Source organism: Aulostomus chinensis, chromosome 8, assembly GCF_037954235.1.
Source record: "Aulostomus chinensis isolate RoL2024-O1b breed Wild chromosome 8, RoL_Achi_v1.0, whole genome shotgun sequence".
Lineage (NCBI taxonomy): Eukaryota > Metazoa > Chordata > Actinopteri > Syngnathiformes > Aulostomidae > Aulostomus > Aulostomus chinensis.
In genome coordinates this window covers 9050898-9071575 of record NC_141327.1, presented here as the reverse complement: position 1 = coordinate 9071575, position 20678 = coordinate 9050898, and positions in this window count along the sequence as shown.

Genomic DNA, 20678 nt, shown 5'->3' with positions numbered 1-20678 from the left:
CATGGGTCACAATACTTCTTGCAATACTCCATGTAACTAACTGAAAATTTAAAAATACAATCTGCTGCAGTAGTTTAATGACATTTAAACTGCATTATAGTGATAACCAACTGAGTCAAAACTTTTTCAGTGGAGTTACACTGTTGTAGACTCTAACTGAAAAAATATAGCTGCCATAAGATACCTAGGTTTTATCATGATTGTGAAAAAATATTGATAAACAATATTGGGAATAGGAGGTGGAATACTGATACAGTATGATAAAAAATATTGTGATTAATTGCTTTTTGGATTTTACTTTACAGCCCTATTCAACATTAACATTGAAAGACATTTCTGTCTTGTGCATTTTCATATGCAACCTGTATGAAAAGCAAAAAAACAAAACAAAAATAAACAAAAAAAAAGTGATGAATATGATGAATATTGTGATGAATCACATTGTGAATATAAGATTTAGACCTTTCATTTTCACTGCCTGCCATCCTCTGAATTTTTCATTTATATGAGCACTGTGCCCATGGGCATTATCCACATTTTTGGCACCATTCATCCTCCACATGGTCCAGAGAGTTCAGGAAGAGATGGTGTTTTGTCATTTTGAAGTTGTTGGTCCTCCATTTAGTCCCTTGGATTTCAGTGTAGATGTACCGGTAGGTTTGTAGCACATGTTGGTGACTGCATAGCAATTATCAACAGCTTATCCGGTTTTGTTTGTTTTATTTGGGGGGGGGGGGGGGTGTGGTTCGCCCTAGACAGGTCTCCAGTCACTCTCCTGCTTGAAGTATATATACATATGTGATTAAAAAAGCAGCGAAGAAATGAGAAATTGCACTGAAACCAAAGGATGACATATTGGATTTGATTTTTCTGATACAAGACAACCCCTCAGTATTTTTTTACAGAGGAGTTGTCAGAATTCTCAAATTCTGTCTTCCCCAAAGGAAATTAACTGACAGATTCCTCCTGACAGACAGTTGTTCCTCCCACTGTTGGTCTGTCTCATAACTTGCACCTCCCTATGACACACACACACACACACACACACACACACACACACACACACACACACACAAACCTAAGTTGCACACACCCAGGAGAATAAATCTGTATTCAGCTGAGCCTATAAATAGCCATGGCACACATCACTATTGCTGAGGCCCCCCAGCCTTTCCCAAAGTGTCTCGAATACACACTCAAAAAACCTCCCCCTCTATTCAAATGCCATGTACAAAAATGTACTCATCCTTAATAGACAAGAATAAGAACAACCCCAGGTTCCTCTTCTACACTGTGGCCAGGCTAACCAAGAACCATAGTGCTGTTGAGCCATGCATCCCCCCAACTCTCAGCAGTTACGACTTCCTATCTTTCTTCACTGAAAAGATTGTGAATATGAGAACAAAGATTGCCAGTAATGGAGGACAGACTACAGTTCCCATAGAAGGACCTCCCAGACTTGGTGCATACTTGGACAGCTTCTCCCCCATCGACCTGTCAGAATTAACTTCTGCAGTCACTTCCTCCAAGTCAGCCACTTGTCTGCTGGATCCCATTCCGACAAGCCTACTTAAGGATGCCTTCCCCCTGGTCAACACTTCTATATTGAACCAAATTAATCTTTCCTTAGTCACAGGTTATGTGCCACAGGCCTTTAAGGTGGCTGTCATTAACCCTTACTTAAAAACCTTCTCTTGACCCAGATGTGTTAGCCAACTATACTGTAGGCCTATATCCAACCTCCCCTACATTTCCAAGATCCTTGAGATGGTTGTCCTGAAGCAGTTACATGAACATCTGCACAGCTCTTAGAAGCCTTCCAGTCTGGATTCAGAGAACACCATAGCACTGAAACAGCACTTATCAGAGTCTCTAATGATCTTCTTACAGCTTCAGACAGAGGTCTCGTCTCTGTACTTGTCCTTTTGGACCTCAGTGCTGCATTTGACACCATCGACTACAGCATCCTGCTTCAGAGACTAGACAATGAAATTGGGATTAAAGGACCTGCCCTGAAATGGTTTAAGTCATACTTCTCTGACAGGTTTCAGTTTGTTAATGTTAATAATGACTATTCAGAGTATAGCAGAGTTACATATGGTGTACCACAGGGTTCAGTTTTAGGACCGATTCTCTTCACTCTTTACATGCTCCCATTAGGTGACATAATACGGCAGCACTCAATCAACTTCCACTGTTATACAGATGACACGCAACTTTACTTGTCGATGGAGCCAGATGACACAAGCCAGTTTACTAATCTGCAAGACTGCCTAAAAGACATGAAATCCTGGATGTCTTCTAACTTCTTAATGCTAAATTCAAATAAAACTGAGGTCATCGTGTTTGGACCTAAACACCTCAGGGACATGCTCTCTAATTGGATCACTACTCTAGATGGCATCACCTTGACCCTGAGTACAAGTGCAAGGAACCTTGGAGTCATTTTTGACCAGGACCTTTCCTTCAGCTCCAACATAACGCATGTGACTAGGAGCGCCTTCTTCCATCTGCGCAGTATCGCTAAGATTAGGAATATCCTTTCCCAGAGTGATGCTGAGAAACTGGTGCATGCATTTATCACTTCTAGGCTGGACCACTGCAACTCTCTCTTGTCAGGATGTCCTAAATACTCTCTAAAGAGTCTCCAGCTGGTCCAGAACGCTGCAGCGTGGGTTTTGACGGGAGTTAAGAAGAGAGAACACATCTCTCCCACTTTAGCTTCTCTCCACTGGCTTCCTGTAGGATCTAGAATCGACTTCAAAATCTTTCTGCTGACTTATAAGGCTCTCAGTGATAAAGCCCCATCCTATTTGAAAAACTCATTAGTCCAGGGGTACAGAACCATGTGCCATGGTGAGCCATGTGTGTGCAGGTTTTCCTTCTAACCAAACACTTTAACACTCTTCTGTGGCTGGAGGTGTGTTAATCAGTGGAATCACCTGTGAAAGTGTTTGGTTGCACTTACACTTGTTGCACTTTGTAGTTTGGCCTTGGTGTCTCGCAGTCTCTCTGTGTTTCCACAGATCCACCAGAGCTCCAACCGCCGCCTGCATCACCCCTCCACCCCCCCCCCTTATTCCCTACTGTTACACCGGCCTGCGCTCCCCTTCCATGAACCAGTCTGCCATCCAGTCCCCCCTCAAGCTGGCTTGCTCTCCCTGCCTCCCCTTCCAGAAGCTTCCTTCTGCAACTGTTATTAACATTTCCATGTGTCCCACATTTTGAATTATAAACTGTTTTCTTCTCTGTAACAACATCTACTGCACGTCTGTCCGTCCCGGATGAGGGATCCCTCCTCTGTTGCTCACCCTGAGGTTTCTCAGATTTTTCCCTGTTAAAAGGGTTTTCTATGGAGTTTTTCCTCAGTCGATGTGAGGGTCTAAGGGCAGAGGATGTTGTTATGATGCCATGTGAAGCCCTTTGAGACAAACTGTTTGTGAAAACGGGCACTACAAATAAAATTGCCTTGCCTTGCCCAATCGTCAGGTCGTCCATGCTGTCATTGTGAGTGACCTGAGTATGTGTGACCAGGGCATATGTGTGTGTGCATCACCACTGTCACCTACATCACTGCCTTGAACAGTAGTTGACAGGTAATGTTTATTTTAAAAACCTGGAGAAAAGGAGGTTTGACCCGCCCTTTAAGCATTTGCGGCTCTTGGGTTACAACACCAAGTTATTTACTGACTGAACATTGACTGTCATTTTCAACAATTCATGTTTCAACTCATTTTCACTTCACCACAAACAAATTTTGACTGAATAGTATTTCTATAGTTCTGTCACATCTGGAAGTTAATTAGTCCTGCTAATTCCTGGAGATAGCGTCACAGCTAAAAAGCCAATTTTTGTAACACATTTTGGCTGGAGATTTTCCAGAGAAGAATTTTTTAATTTTAAACTTTTCACTACAAACATATAACATCCTTGATATTTTAAAAAATATTGCTCCTTTACCATTTATCCTTTATTTTTTAAATTAGATAATTTTCATACTTCATAGGTACATGTTTGTACTTTGCTGACATCAAGGTTTTCTATCTTTTTTCCATTATCTATTTTCATGAAATGCTGCCACGCTGCAGATGTCTTTGACATGGTGGACAAGGACTGACTTTAAATGAAACCGTCAAAATTAAATATACATTCATCAAACCACCAGAGGTTGGCCTTCTAGTACTTTTCAGTCTGTCTGTCTCTAGCGGTTCGGGCTAGTCCAAAATAACAAAACAAGGGGGGTGCTCAAAGATAGATTGTTTTCTGTAAAACAGGGGTGCTTTTAAAACACCCCCATTAGCACTTGGTACTTTCCTCTTGATGAAATTAACATGGCAAAAAAATCGACCAACCAGAATTTTGGTCGAACCAGAATGTATTGACTAATAAACTGACCAGTCGACTGGGAGATTACAGCCCTGCAACCTATCATGTTTACACCATTTCTACAAACCTTATACCTATACTGATCCATACACACAGACACACCAATCCATGTTACCCCTCACCCAGCCCCCATTGGTCCCCAGGCTCACTTTGCCACTCATTAACCCTGTCACATTTATGGTATGACTTAAATGATTTCAGTCAGTGATGCATCCCCTCTCACTGGGAGCAAGACCCCCCCCCCCCCCCCACACACACACACACACACACACACACACATCCCCACACCCCCACCAAGGCTGGAGGGATGGCCCAGGGTGCCACTGTGCTCCCTCATTGTTACTAGCCTGTTGGTCACCAATTGCCATGCTGTTGTTTAACATGCATATGTCATGTGATTGTTATTAGTGTGCCCATTTGTCATTTCATGTCACACATTGAGAATCTGATGAGAACACAGCAAATGTATTAGAGTTACCTGTAAAGGTGACATCAGCCTTTTCCTTATTACTATTAAGTTACTTGAGAAAATTAAACATCCTGCATAGCACCCGTTCTGAAATGATCAAAATCCTTAATCATTAAATGCTAGGTTCTCTACAATATTTTGTAATATTTGTCATTTTTTTCTCTGAGTTAATATTTATTATTTGTCTTTGTCAATGAAGGCCATATTAAATGTGACCAGGTGTTGAATGAAAGGGACTGGATGCAACAAAATAATTTTTTTGTGGGACTTTATTTCCCGACTCTGTAAAGCACAGCACTAATTTTATGACATTGGGTTTTTAGGTGATTAAACAACATTCTATCCTGTCCCTAATCCACATTCATGGTGAGACAAAGAAACAAGAAATTTTAACCAAAGTAGTAAATCCAAACAAAACTTAAACTAAATCTATATCCATAACAAATCTAGATCCAATTCGGTGTGATCTAGACAGCAGTAGTTGCTCTCTCTGGATAAAACAAATAAATAAAATAAAGAAAACACATCTGTCCAGCCACAAAACTCATTTACTTTACAGTAAATTGTATTACTCCACTCAAAAACATACACTCTTTAGCAAACATATTTTCAACTTAGGAATTAAACAAAATGTTCACCAAATAACTCATGCACTCACTTTTCACTCCAGTGTGCAGCCTGCGCGCCAAGACACACACAACTGGAAGAACAACATGAGACCTCAACACCACCTTCAATCTCCCTTCTAAAGTCTGACATAAACATAAAATTAAGAATGGAAAGTGCGGTGAAATACACATTATATTACGACTCTGTCTACTAATAAACAATATCGCACTTACGCTGTACCACTTTCAGTGTTGGACCTCAGCACAGTTGAAACGCATCAGGCATACACACACCGCTCTCCACAAATGTCAGAAGACTTTAATTTCCCGCTAACACAGCCGCCCTGTGTGTGAGGTCTCATGCGAGTTCACTCTCTCGTGAGATGTGCAGTTGAGCTTCTCTTAAAGTGACAATGCCACATTAACGAAACACTGTTACCATCTTCACACACAATGTAAAACATGCATATGCAAAATATGCTATCAGATAAAATGAGTAAACAAAATGAAACAGTCTACAGTGCTAGTTCAGTGTGTGTGCAGATATTACTGTGTGAACACCTCAAAATACTTTGCTGCCTCTGGTTCACCTGGCTACTTAAAATAATGAGAAACTAAAAAATTTTGACTGCATTGTCTAATATGAATTGATTTACACATTGACAAATCTAATCATTATCAGATTAATCTTTCTTCAGTAGAAATTCCATCCATCCATCCATCTTCTTCCACTTATCCTGTTAAGGGTGTGTGTGTGAGGGGGGGGGGGGGGGGGGGGCGGAGTCTGTCCCAGCAGCTTTCAGGCGAGAGGCAGGGTTCACCCTGGACGGATAGCTCGTCCATCGCAGGGCCAACATATATAGACAGACAACCATTCACACTCACAGCCACACCTACGGTCAATTTAGAGTATCCAATTAGCCTAGTCCCCTCTTGCATGTCTTTGGACTGTGGGAGGAACTGGCAAACTCCACATAGAAAGACCCCGTACCCCAGCCAGGGCTCGAACCCGGAACCTTCTTAGTGTGAGGCGACAGTGCTAACCACTGCACCACTGTGTTGCCCCACACGTACACATACTCATCAGTTAATGTACAATGAGCTTAAGATGTCTTTGTCAACACAACACACTAATATGTTAATAATTGCCCTGCAGTGTAAAGTAAAAGCAAGGAAGAGAGGCTGTGCATATGAGTGAGAAGTATGGGGTCTCTGGCTGTAACTGTCCAACAAAGCTTATCAGCTGAATCATCCTGTCATGCTGCAATTTATTTATGGCTTTCAGCTAACACATACAGTTTACAGTGTGTGTGTGTGTGTGTGTGTGTGTGTGTGTGTGTGTGTGTGTGTGTACACTACAGCTGCTGAGATGGCTCTGCACTGTTAACCTGTATGTCTCCCTCGTTACAGCCCATATCCATGTTGCTATGGAAAATATGATAGGAGGGAGATAAAGCAGTAGGAGGGATTTGCATATTAAAACCCCTTTGTCACTCCCTTTCCCTCTGGAAGAGTGTCTCACCATGCACAAACACACACCATATCACACTCTTTACAAGGCTTGAATGCATAAGCGTGTTCTTTTGGAGTGGAGCAGACCTGTAATCCAAGTACAATGAGCACAATTTACAAACAAATAACTGAGAGCCTGTTGGGCAAAGTTGAAATAAGAGGGGGGGGGGGGGGTTTCTGAAGAGGTATGAGAAAGGACATAGACACAGACACATGCATTACCAATTTATGGGCCGATACTCAGAATCTTATCATGGCTGAGGTCTTTGAGCTTGCTGCACTGAGACTAAAAAATCACACAGGAAGATTAATTTTGAGGTTAAGATATCCGTAATATACTTCTACTTATTATGGTTTAATCAAGATGGCATGCACGTGGGTTTTACACCAATATTTCCTAGGTTTGTGGTAAAACAAAACACCTCACATAGGAGTGTTTAATGGCTGGTTTTGATGACTTAAATTATTTAAGAACATCAACAAGCTCGTTATAGCTATCTACAGTTTTTCTGGGTGCTTTTTTTTTCTTACCTTAATCAGAATATGAAGCTAGAATGTAAAATTCAGATTGGAATTTCCACTGTGGAAAATGTTAAGGCTGAAGAACTTGATCAAATTTTTGAAAAGGCATCTCGAAAAAAAGTGGAAATCTTTTGCAGCATACCAGCTGTTGTATTAGTGCGTGTGCAGGGCATGCACTGTCTGCATGTGACTCTGTATCTCCCTGTTTACTTTATACTACTTACTCACTCCTCCAAAGTTCCCCTCCCAACTTTAATTAACTGCTACATACACTAACATTAACACTCACATACAGCTGCAGACACACACAAACGCACGTACACACAGACGTACGCACAAAAGTACGCACAACACCCCAGAGTCCAGGGGAGCAAAGAGAACCTGGAAAGAAAAACAAAAATATTTCTTTGACTAAAAAGGGAAACTTGCTTCCACTAAAAGGAAAGAAGGGTGTTAAAGTTTATGATGTGTGTGTGTGTGTGTGTGTGTGTGTGTGTGTGTGTGTGTGTGTGTGTGAGAGAGAGAGAGAGAGAGAGAGAGAGAGAGATCTGGAGGATGCAGTGACTCACGGCTGGGCTGAGTCATCTCTGACAGTGATGGAGACATTGAGTGAGAGGAGGAAGACATGTGAAGAGAGAAGAAGAGTGGAGTTAAACATTGGTTGTAGTTTCAGTTGTTTGAGAGTTTACCTTATTCTGCAATGACAACAGCTCATGTGATATGAGGTTTTTTTTTCAGACAAAGTAGTAGAATGATGTTAACATACCTCTGCGATGTTTCGGCTGTCAACCTGCATCCTTCCTCAGAACTGTCATCTGACAGGTTGCTTACATGTTATCCGCTATTATTTGGAGCCGTGACCAACCCAGCAGAGCTAGCATTAATGTTAGCATTATGATAAGAAGACAAAATGAAAATCTTTGAACTATTAGGTGTGTTCATGAGCACACACACAAAAACAATGGTTGATGCTACAATCAGAAGGGCTGACCTCGAGCCTGATGCCCGTTCTGCTCTTTGAAGACAGACAGCACAGTCATAGTGGGGGTGATCACCGATGGCAATGAGGCAGCCTACAGAGAGGAGGTCCAGGCCCTCACATCCTGGTGTTGGAACAATGACCTGTTCCTCAACACCAGCAAGATAAAGGAGTTCGTCATCGACTTCAGGAAATGCAGGGACCCATCACACACCAGTCTGATGATCGCTGGAGAAGTAATGGAACAGGTAGAGAGTTTCAAATACCTTGGTATTCATCTCTCCAAGGACTTGACGTGGGGAGTGAACACCGTGGAGCTGGTGAAGAAGGCCCAGCAGAGACTCTTCTTTCTCTTAACCCTCAGGAATACCGACCTACCACAGAAATTCCTCACAAACTTCGACCAGTGCACCATAGAGTGTCCTGAGCTATGGATGCACTGTGTGGTTCTCCAGCTGCACCTCAGAGGAGAGGAAAGATCTGCAGCGGATCATCAAGACTGCCCAAAAAATCATCAGCACCCCTCTCACATCCCTGGATCATATCTACTCTGCTCAGTTGGAAAACAGACCTGAAAAATCAGGTCTGACTGGATATACCCTGGACAAGGTCTTTTTGACCCCCTTCCTTCTGACAGGCTCAGGGTCATGAGGGCATGGACAGAAAGACTGAGACACAGCTTCTTCCCCAGGGCTGTGAAAGCTCTGATGACAGCCTGAACTGGACTGTTGTTGCACCTTCCATCTTGCAAACTGACAATATCACTGGACTCACTGCACTATCCTTTATTCTTTTCTATCCTGTTATTTATTTCTGTTCTCATTTATCTATTTATGTTGCTGTGGGATGGACTATGTCTAACTAAATTACAATGTGCAGAAATATTCTGTGACAATAAAGAAACCTTTAAACTTTAACCTTTGTGTTAGAGCATATTTACTAGGTTGATCTCAGTTTGTACCAACTAATGATAACCACTCTGAAACCACTACAGTCAGTTATGGTGTTCCACAAGTTTCTGTGCTTGGACCAGTCCTCTTCACCCTATACCTGCTTCCTCTAGGTCACATTATTAGGAAACACTCGATTAATTTTCACTGCTAATCAATGCATCCACATGAAACAAATCAGTTGACCAAACTGGAGTCCAGTCTAAAGGAGATGAAAACGTGGATGACCCATAATTTAATTTTATTAAACTCTGATAAAACTGAAGTTATTGTGCTGGGCCCAAAACATCTTAGATACACCCTACCTAATGAGACAGGTACCCTGGATGGCATCACCCTGGCCCCCAGCACGACCGTAAGGAACCTAGCAATTCTGTCATAGGATCTGTCCTTTAACTCCCACATTAAGCAAATCACTAGGACTATTTTCTTTCATTTATGTACCATTGCTAAGATCAGACACATCTTGTCTCAAAAAGATGCAGAAAAACTAGTCCATACTTTTGTTCCAGGCTGGATTACTGCAATTCCCTCCTATCAGGCTGCACCAATAAGTCCCTAAAGACTCTCAAGCTGTTCTAAAATGTTGCTGCCTGCGTGTTGACTAGAACTAGTAGAAGAGACCATGTCTCTCCTGTACTGGTTTCTCTGCATTGGCTCCCTGTCAAATTCAGAATAGAATTCAAAATTCTCCTTCTAACATACAAAGTCCTCAACAATCAGGCTCCTTCATATTTGACAGAGCTCATAGTCCCTTATTACCCAGCTAGAACCCTTCGCTCCCAGGATGCAGTGTTACTTGTGGTTCCTAGAGTTTCTAAAAGTAGAATGGGAGCCAGAGCCTTCAGCTATCAGGCTCCCCTCCAGTGGAACCGTCTCCTAGTTTCATTTCGGGATGCAGACACCCTCTCTACCTTTAAGTGCAGACTTAAGACCTTCCTTTTTGATCAGGCTCATAGTTGGGCTGCTTCGGCAGACCCTTAGATATGCTGCTATAGGCTTAGACTGCCAGGGAATCTCCCATGGTGCACTGGGCTTCTCTCTCCTCCTCTCTTTCCTCTCTGTCCTCCTATGTGTGTTACAGTATATATAAATCATACTCATATGTGTTACTAACTCATTTTCGTCTCCGGAGCCTGCTCCTCAGGTGCTGCTGGAGGAGGCTATAGACCTGGGGCCTCACGTATCAATACTTGCGTGGATCTCATACTAAAAAAATGGCGGTCACAAGAATCCCGAAAGTTGCGCAAGCAGAAAAATAATTGGGATGTCTCAATCTGTGCGAGCGCCAGAATCCACACACGTTTCCTTAATACATCCCAATCAGCGGGGAATTGAGCGCAGATGTCGGCGTGACCGGGCCCTTATACGCCCACCTATAAATACGCAAAGGAATTTAAATAGGGTCTCTGCTGTCCGCACTCTCAAAAAAATGTCAAAGAAAAAGAGGTGGTGTGAGCTGGAGGTCCTGGTCGGGGAGGAGGAGGAGGAGAGACAGCAGATTTTGTTTGGCAGCCTGTCCAGTGGTGTCAGTACAAAAGAATAACAACGTTGTAAGTGGGATAAGGTGTGTCAGAGGGTGAATGCGGTGGGTTCGGAGTACCCCCGCACCCCCGCGGAGATGAAAAAAAAAGTGGTCGGACCTCAAGGTGGAGGTCAATCGGTGTACAGCTTCCCTCCGGAGGAGTGCCGACTAAACAGGTGGGGGTCAGGGAGAGGGGCACCTGATGGAATTTGAGCAGCGGATGGTGGCAGTCATGGGCCATGGGCAGCACCTCTGTGGGAGGGATTGTCACCGCCGCCCACGCTGACTTCGAGAGCCTGGAGGTTTAAGTGGCAACTCCATTTCTTACGCAACATTTCCACATGCTTTTCCATAGATGTAAATGCAATAAATACACAGAATCAGCCATTAAAATAAACTAATATGTTCAATGTTAAACAGAATCTGATCCATCAGCCATACCGACTAGCAACACCCCTGCCGGCTCCTGCGGCAGCAAAATCTGCACATTGATGGAGTGGAAACCATCCATCCATCCAGCTTATTCCTGTTAAGGGTCGCGGGGGGGCTGGAGCCTCTCCCAGCGAGAGGCGGGCTACACCCTGGACAGGTCGCCAGTCCATCGCAGGGCCAGCATTCATAGACAGACAACCATTCACACTGACATTCATACCTACGGTCAATTTAGAGCATTCAATCAGCCTCGTCCCCATTTGGATGTGTTTGGACTGTGGGAGGAAGCCAGATTTCCCGAAGAGAACCTATGCAGACACAGGAAGAACATGCAAACTCCACACAGAAAGATCCCGTGCCCGAAGCTGGGACTCGAACCAGGAACCTTCTTGCAGTGAGGCGATAGTGCTAACCACTGCACCACGGTACATTAGCATTCCCCTATTTTTTGTGTTCACATGAATGCTGATCAATACCTGTGTCAGAGTGGTCCAGGTTATGCCAGTTTCTTTTAGTCTGTTGGTTTGGTGCATGCCTGTTGTGGAAAGTTCTTATATATTGCTGTTATATATATATATATATATATATATATATATATATATATATATATATATATATATATGTATATACATATATATATATATATATATATATATATATATATATATATATTTTTTTTTTTTTTTTTTTTTTTCTGGACTTCTGGTGCGGTGTTCCTAAGTTGACTCTTGACTTCTGGCCATTTTGAGGTTTTTAAAGAGGACTTTCAACCAATCTATATTAAGGTTTGTTTTTTTTTTTGTAAAGTTTTATTGTATTTTGTTGAAATAAATTGTGTTTAAATACACATCCCCTCTGTGCTATTTTTTTAACAGTGGATATCTTCAGAGTCCTGGTACAAAAAGAACCCCATGGGTGACAGCTATTTCTAATGCATGGTCTTGTAGCCCAGAGTAATATGCTAACGCTAATTAACCAGTTCCTACCGCAGACCAAAGGTGTAAGTGGGTTTATTTGGCCAGTGACAAAATTGTTGACTCTGTACCAGGAGATGTGTGGTGTGCTTGTCATACCCCTCTTTCATCATCTATGTCCTGTCCCTCAGTTGTGGAAATACAGATAAACACAAATAATAACCGTAAATTACTTGTGTCAAAATTTCATCAGCTTTATTTTCAATGTGTCATGAACTGGCTCAGAGTTCAGACAGAACTAAGGAGAGCTCACACTAGTTTTCTGTCCAAAAAAAGGACTGCTTTTAAAATTAAAACTTTTACAGGAAATGATAAAGGCAACAGGAACTAAATCAGTGACCAGAATCACTGACTGGCTTGGGCACATTGTAAAATGTAATTGTTTATCTTACTTAAAATAAAATAGTGACCTTAGCTCATTTCAGCTTACTCTGTTGACTTTTCTTACTGAAACTCAGTAAAGACAACTTTCTACTGAGACAAGTAAACTTGTCAGCTGCACGTTACCGAAGCATGAGTGAGCAAAAACCGAGAAACTCTGCAGCTTTCGGCAGCATTCAGCATCTCCCGTCGAATACACATGCGCAGTTGCCCACTGATGACATGTCTTGAATGAGGCAGTTAGTCCTCAAACAACAAACGGGAAGAGACATAACAGAACATGGGGAGACGGTTGCTGCATAGTGTCACGGTAAATTTAACTGGTTTTATATGTAGCAAACGTATGGTCTGTATTTTTATCACATAATTTATTCTAACGATTTTCCTCCTTTGCTCTAGTCTAATGTTAATGTAAAGACAAAATCAAAAATGCAACCCCATCGTGTATGCAGAGCTATTAATTGATTGTTCTCTACCACGGGAGTTATGTGTGTGTCATTTTTCAGAGTACAGATGTTACAGCAAAATGAACAGCAGTCCTCTGTGGCCTTCCTGTCATCCTTGGAGATGAGAACACAGACTTCAAGACATGCGTTGTAAGTCATCTTTATTCCTGAGTTTTTATTCCACACCACAGAATGTTCACTCTATTTAATTCTGCTCCTTATGTTACTTTGATAGCTTTACATTTAAGTTACTTTTCCTCCACTTAGCTTGAGTCAGTGCTACTGTACTTCCTACTTGATGCACTGATGACCTATCCTCATGAACAAATTAACCCCTTAGGGATCACTGCATTTTTCAATGTTTTTTGTTAAAACACCATGCCAACATTCAAAGCAGCACAGTTGCCACATAGTTCAAGACTCAAATGTGTTCTTGGTCTTTTTGAAAAGGTAACATTCTCAGGTGTCTTGCAGAGCTGCTGTGATTTACTGACAAGGACATACAGTGGTTAGAATAAAGGGTTTTTAGTTCCGCCCAACTAATCTGTCTGAATGTTGACTGTGAAAAACTAGGTCCATGACCATGTAGGGCTAAACAGCATCACTAGTCCACAGACACAGGTCCTGACTTCCTACATACCAAATCTGAAGTCAAAATGTCAAAAAATTACCCGTAAACAGTGTTTGGCACACAAAAGTCCTATGTGTCATCCTTGGGTCCTATTTGGAGACTCCAAAAGGACATCTGGATAACCAAACACAAAAACGTCAGATCATAACATAATCTTGGTCTCTAATGACAACTAACAATGGCAGGATGCAGCTTTACATAGGATTTGGATATTTTTGGTCATTTTGGGATGAACAAATAGAAAACAATAGAGCAAATCATCAACAGCATCAAAAAACTATAAAACTGTAAAAGTTTCAATAAATTGTTCTGCATTCTCAATTGAAATTAAATATGACAGTAAAAATAAGAACTTGTGTTGCTTTTGTGAAGCTAGTCCATCCTCTCTGTCCCACTTATACACTCGGAAAACTAGCTATGTCAGTGCAGATGCTACACTGTGTAATTGTCAAAGTAACAGACAGATTACGGCAGAAATAACAAACACTGGAGGAAATCCTTTCATATTCCACGTCCTGGTATGTAGGTACTGTCCTTTGCATGCTGTCTGCCTAGCAACATTCTAACTCAGCTCCAGCTACAAGTAATTTTATTCATCATGATTGGGTGCTACTTAATCGTTAGACCACCAGGTTTCGAATGCGGTATAACATGACCGGATACGTTGTTGTATGCCGTTGAAATCCATCAAATACCAAAGTTGTTTACTTCCTGTACTGGTGACGATACACTGCAGCTTAAGGGGTTAAACCACCTGTTAATTATTCATGCATGTGCAGTATTTACTTGAATATCCACTATCAGAATATGGCTTACTTTTAGTGGCTGTCTTGTGTTTTCTGCCATAGAAATTCAAGGTGATATCTGATATGTAATTGTAGCTGCTATTGGACAACGATGACCCAGGCATGTCTCACATCCCCATTTGAATCCTGACCATCGTTCCTGAGGACGGACAGTTCTCTCTTGACTCACTGCATCTTCATTCTTCAGGTACTAAAATAATTTGGAAGGAAGAGCTGTGATGGATGACCTTGAAAATCTTCCACATGCCATGTGCTTGCTCTTTGGATTTACTTACGCCCTGAATTTGGAGTGCTCTCAACAACTGAGTGTCAAACAACAGTCAAAGTGATATTTTTTTCTTGTTTGATCCTGTTTTGTGGGAGGGAGCCTCATCGCCCTTTCAGACTACTGAATGGTTTTATGTTCATGAGGAGAAACATAAACACCTACTTTCCTCTAAGCTTTTGTTTTTCCTTTTGTGTTGATGCTGACGTGATTGTGGTGATGTTGATTACCAGTATCAGGTTCTTTAGCCAGTTATCTCTGAGGATTAAAATATGTTCAAAGCCAATCTCTTGCGCAGTTATAAACTCATCTACTTAGAATTAAAATCAGAAAGCTCTGAGCAGTTTTTAGCGGGAGCTGTCTCAAACATCAGAATTACAGTTGCACATTCAGTTGAAATAGGGATTTTATTTAGCAGTCATGCAATAGGTGGATTGGAAACAGAGTTGAAAATGTTGACTATTGAGTTTATCTATATTAAAGCAATGATTCTCAAAGTTTTAATGACTGAGGGCTGTTTTAGGGACTCAATATTAGATTGAAGTTCATCCAAGAAAAAAAGTCACGTGTCACTTTTTTTCTAAAAAAGTGACACGTGATGTGACTTGTGATGTGACTGTGACATATAGTGGAGTCACAAGCCAAAAAAGGGCTGTTTTAACTGCTAGCTAAAAACTTTATTGGAACCAGAAGAAATATAATGCGTGGGTCACCAGAGACATCTCTGAGGGCCACCATTGGCCAACGGACTGCACTTCAAGAACCCCTGTATATAAAGTAAACTTCAATAATTTCCAGCCTGGACCCTATTTTTTTATGTGTTCTGAACAAAAAAAGTTAATTTATTAAACTTTGTTTTCCATTCAAACTGTTGTCTTCTTTGTTTCAATAGCTTATCACTTTAAGTTCAGCTTACTTGAACATATCAAGACAATCGGTTTCCTGATAACTTGTTAATAAGGTGAATGCTTAAACTTGTAAGGATAATTACTTTTCTTACTCAAGTTTACTGCCATTGTTGGAGTTGTCTAAACACAGTTATTTTCAGCTTTAACAACTTTAAAATGAATCATCTACTTCACTAGGGAATTTGGAGGCATTCAGTTTCCTGACTTTTTAGGAAAGTGAACTTATTACAATTTAAAACACTATCAGGCTCCCTTGTTTTTCAATCTCTTGTTTCTCCCTCCCACAGTTCCAAATGACTGACCTTGAAAGAAGTTATCCACAGTTGTTTTCTGACTCCATTTTGTTAGGACCTTACCGTACATGACATCGATGTTGGTGATTCCATCGTATTTTCCCCCAAGAAACGTGAATGTCTGAATAAGGAGGTCCAGTATATGTAAGACAATAAGACTGCAGAGTCTTGTAATTCCAGCTGGGCATATCTTTGTCCTCTTGTTAAGAAACTTGACCCACCTTTTCAAGGTTAACTTTATTGTCCCCAGTTGGGCAAATAGTTCTGCAGCCAGCAGTCAACAACAACCGGACGACAACACAACAATAAATAGTTTAAAAACTAACAGGATACAATAAATCAATTAGTAAAAAGCCACCCACCCTTATCTAAAAGCCCAATGGCCACAGAGAGAAAAGAGGTTGTTTTTTTTAAGTCTGTCTGTCCTTGCCCATGGCACCACAAATCTGCGCCCCGAGGGGAGCAAAGTAAAGAAGCCATGAAGGAGATGATTCTGGTCTGCCAGAACCGAACGAGCCTTCTTTAGTGTCTCGGTCCTCAAAATGTCCTCCTGGTTTTCCAAGGGGATTCCCACAACCTTATTACAAAGCATAACTATTCCCTGGAGTTGTTTTTTTTTGTATTTGTTTTTTTGGCTCAAAAAAGAAAGGGTAAGCACAGATTCAATAAAACACAAATAAAATATGTTCTAAAACGGACAATGGACATCAAAGTTTCTGAGTTTGCAGTCGTAAAAACACTCTCTGATGTGCTCCCTTGTGCACAGCATCACAAATGTGAGGAAACATAACCTGAACAAACTTTAGTTCCAGCTTTTGTTTCCTCAGGACCGGCGTGTTGGAGGGAACCAGATAAACACTGGAGTGGTCGGATGTACCAAGCTCTCTGATAGGGTTTATAAGCCCCTTTCACCAGGCCATAACAAAGGTCGAGGCATTTAGTAAGTTGTGTTGGGCAAGTGACGCACTGATAAAAGTTACAGACCTTGTACTGATTTCAGGAAGGTAAATCAGGTCTCCAAGCCAGACTTACTAAGTCCACACACTCACTCACTGTCTCTCTCTCTCACACACACACTCACACATGCACACACACAAAATATCAGCCGAATCTTTCTTGAAAGTTGTCATTAAATGAGAAAAGTGGATGCATTATGGAAATTTGTGCAATGTGTGTGTCTGTGTATTTACTGACCCTGGAACAGTAGTTCGAAAAGGTGACTTGTTGAGCCTTGTTAGCAGAACAAACATTGTGACTTTCTGTGTGTGTGTGTGTGTGTGTGTGTGTGTGTGTGTGTGTGTGTGTGTGCGCGCACACAAACAGAAGGACAGAGTGGTGTATTTTTACAAGCCTTGGGTCCCCTTTTTCCTCTAGGCAGTGGCACACGCTGGAGAAAAGCAAGGCCCATTCTAACAATAATGAGATGGCTAAGAAAAAAATTGTAATGAATTCATACATGTATATGCATCATTGCAGCCACTGGATATGAAAATGTGTATGTTTGCCAGGTTGATAGTCATGCATAGCAAAGCTGGATTATCAAGCAGTCTTAGCCAACAGCTCTCCAATTGTCCAAAAACTGCAGAACACTCAGTTTAACCTGATATAAAACAGCAAGTGGTTACACTTGGCCAGCTAGTGCAGGTGAATGTTTGGCTCTTTTTAGATTAATCTTAAAAAATGTGTGTTAATTGTGTGTGTTTTACAATCAATTTCAGGAAATGGAAAGGCCAGAGGAGAGGCCCACAATTCATTGTTGCCTCAAGGTCCCCTATTGGATTAAACCAGCTATGGAGACAGTTTTTTTTTAACCTTTATTTCCCAATGGAAGATTTTCTCTAAGCAAAGCAGGAATTACCTGATCACAAACACCTGAATGTTACAGACAAGATTCCCATATCAGTAAAAGTGTTTTCTCTCCAAGTGAACAGCCATCACACGTTCTTACATTCAGTGCAGAACTGGAGCCAGGACTAGCTAAGTTTAGTTTAACTTAGTTAGCATATGAGCTGGAGGGAGCCTAATCAAAGTTACCTGTACAAAATAATTGAAAATAAAAGAAAAGATTTTGATTTTAGCTGTTTCTGACTGATCAAGAATTTATTTGCTATAGTACGCAATGGCACATTGTGTGACATCTTGTGACTTAAGGATCTCTGACAAACATAAACTTGGCACCAGAAGATTAGAGAAAACAATGCTGGATGTTCTTTTTGGCATTCACATCATTCACATTCAAACTGGCTCCTGCAAACTTGCATTAGTTTATTACTAACACTGCCATGTTCCTTTCTCTGCTGTCGCTACCATGCTGACATGCTGGAACTGTTTCTATCTTGACACAAAGCCACACCAGCTGCATCAGCCAATAGTCTACTGGTGATGCTCAGTGACCCATGTCCATACAAGTATATTTCCTTCATGTAAAGTTTTAAATTGCATTGATTAACTTTTGACTATTAACTATTAACTGTTAGTTGCTATTGTGGCCCCAGTGATTACACATATAATTAATTTATGTTTGACTAAAATTATATGGCTACAGGGATGGAAATTTGCAAAAAATTATACCATCCATCCATTAGTTTTCTACCACTTATCCTGTTAAGGGTCACAGGGAGCCTATCCCAGCAGCCTTCTGGCAAGAGGAGGGGTTCACCCTGGACAGGTTGCCAGTCCATCACAGGGCCAACACATATAGACAGACAACCATTCACAGTCACAGCCACGCCTACGGTCAATTTAGAGTATCAATCAGCCTAGTCCCCTCTTACATGTCTTACATGTTAAAATCCAGGAATTGTAAGTGAATATCTAAATGATAGGATTTTTTTGTGGTGCTTTATTGTCATAGACCCCTAAAATTTTCAAATGTTTGATGGATCTTCAGTTCATCACTGAGTTAAAATGATTGTCTTCCTCATCTTGGCACTGATCACAAATAATTTGTTCCATCTGACAATTTAAATAAAACCTTAATTGGCATTTATTATTGGCAGATCATGAGAATCCATCTATGTATTTCAAATGACAGTCAACCTTAAATCTCATCTGAAACTGCAACACTTCAGATGTGTGTGTGTGTGTGTTCTTGTACTTGCTACAAATTGAGGACTACAATACGTATTTAACCAACAGAGTGAGGACATTTTTAAGAGTGAGGACATTTTAGCCTGTCCCCACATCTCAAAGGGTCGTTTGAAGGTCAAGACTTGTGTTAGAAAATATGTAGACACGTTTATGTTTTATTATCATGAAGTTTTAGCCTGATGTAGAATTGTATGTGTTGGTGAATGTGGTTTGTATAGACAAAATCGTCGGTTTATCCTGCCATTTTACATTAGACTGCCCATGCTCATGTCCGCGTAATTCCAGAATTTTAAATGCATATAAGAATATATAAATGTCATTTTTTAAATCTTTCTTTTGGATAAAATTGTAGTTCTCATATCCATAAACACCAAGAATACCTTTGTTATTTCAAAAATTAGTCTATAATACCTTTTTTTTTTCACTTTAAAAAAATGGCAGCCTAATTCACCCAGTGTATCCATTTTCCGACTTGAGGCAAGATTCAGTACTGCATTTTTATACACATTTTGGATACACACAGGTGATTTGGTGGAAATTTTAATTGATTGGCTGGACAAAAATGGGGTGGGACAGAGGGTGGTACCTGCATGTAAATGGCAGTGGAGGGGAACACACGGTAAAATGGATTCCTGATGGACTAATCATGAACAGGTGAGCTAAACCTTTTGCAACTTGCTTGGGTAATGTTCCGCGATTCCATTGACGCGGTGTGGGGGGAAGGGTGAGACTGTAAAATGACATTAGCAGTAAGCATCATAGCAGTCTGCTTGCACAACTACTTGATATTTCCACTGGAAATTACCTCTACTACTGGCCCACCCACTATCTCACATTTTTCTTTAAGAAATAGTTCTTTGAAGTAAGAGTCATATTGCTTCATTTTAAATTAGGCATGGCCAGTGTTAAAATTAATTTAAAAAATATATATATAATATTCATGCTGTTGTGTCTGACTGCTGCCCATATTCTTGCACACTGCTGGAGTTAACCGCAATTTTGTGAATATATTCCTAAAATGAGCACAGTCACTGAAACATTTTTCACCAGATTTTTTTCCTCCTGCCAGTGAAACATGGAACGGAAAAGGCGTGTTGATCCAAAAAACGATGCAATATTTTATTGCACAACAGGAAAAGATAAAGCTGGGTTTGACATCAAATATATCAATGCTGTCAAAGGTAAGTTATATATTGAGATATATTATCATTGAGCATTATTTCCTTGTTTTGTGTCAGTTATTGGGCATTCGTGTTTGACCTATTGGCCGTGGAATCTTTGCCTGCACTCCTTTTGGAATGGGAGACTTTCTGTTGGAATATAGAGGTGAACTGATAACTTAGAAGGAATGTGAGAGGAGACAGAGGCTTTACCATGACAACCTCAAAGTCTTCATGTTCGAGTTCAATTTTATGTAAAAAATGTGGTGGTGGGTAGCAATGCATCAATAGATTAATTTTATCTACCTACTATTCAGTCTTGACATTGTGTTACCTGTGTT